We start from the raw sequence: 1248 nt of genomic DNA, 5'->3' as shown, positions 1-1248 counted from the left end.
TTGACCTCTCACTCTGGCTCCCTGGATAAATTCCCCACTCCCCCCGCCAAAAAAAAAAACTGCCTGCGTAAAAATTGCCTTTTTCTAAGCTCTTTTCTTAAGAAAACTCAGGAAAAGGTAGTTGATGAACAATAGAAGCTTCTCCTTTGCTCACATAATCATCAAATATAGATGTTCCTATTTAGCGGGCAGTTTCCAAGTGGTAACTTGGGCATGGTCATTCCTTTCACTGTGTGACTTTGGCAACTTTTAGAACCTTAGAGTTCCCTCTGAGGGAAAAAGTGGATAGAGAAGGTCACTTGATTCTTTAACTACATGTCTCCCATCCTTTCACATTCCAGAGGCAAGCATGGAATCACGTGGCTCTGCCCAGATGCCAGGGAACCTGGGACACATGGTTCCTGCCGAGTAGCTTTTCTTAGCAAAATTCTACACTATGGAAGGGGAATCATGTTTTGTTCAACAGCTAGCCATTTCTACTTTATCGTTCAATGTGTACAATTTGAGAAACAAGTAAAAGTATACGACATAAATTGAAATCACTTATAAATCCGCCATTTGGAGATAGCCACTGTTTCACTTTGACGTATTTCAATCTAACCTCTTTTCTACATATTCATGTTAGGAACATATGTATATATGTCTTTGTATACATGTGTATATAAACTTAGAAGCCTACAGTAATTACAGATTCACATTCTGCTTGATTCACTCAATATTTTTTTGTGAGCATTGCCTCATTTCATTTATATTCTTCTTGAGAGGTAAGAAAAGTAGAATTAGAGTTGGCTGATCATGTGCAAAGCAGAGACAGACCTCAACAGGCCAGATGCAGGTCACAGTGTATGGGTAGATAAGACCTGGAGATAAGATAAACGTGTGCTCTATTATGTTATGAGTTAGCTCATGCATTGGTAGACTGCTAAAATGTGGCCGTCAAAGACTTTATGCTTCCTAACTTTAGCCATTTAATCTAATTTTTTATCATTTCAGAGCTTAGTGAAAATAATAAATACTTTTTCAACATTTGATGTTATAGAAACAAAGAGCAATTTGATTTAATGAACATGTCAACTATTATTTCTACCAGCCCAAAGTCTGTTATGTAGCCCCCCCGAGAGTACAGAAGAGAAATAGAAGGCAAGAGTAACAACCCCATTTTCACACAGTGAAAGGCAAACATCCAGACAGTCATGAAATTTAAGAGGAGAGCGATTGTCCTCCATGAAGCTAGCAATAGAACACAGA

Source organism: Propithecus coquereli, unplaced genomic scaffold (genome assembly GCF_000956105.1).
Source record: "Propithecus coquereli isolate 6110/MARCELLA unplaced genomic scaffold, Pcoq_1.0 Scaffold89, whole genome shotgun sequence".
Classification (NCBI taxonomy): domain Eukaryota; kingdom Metazoa; phylum Chordata; class Mammalia; order Primates; family Indriidae; genus Propithecus; species Propithecus coquereli.
Note: the sequence above shows the minus strand (reverse complement) of the source record.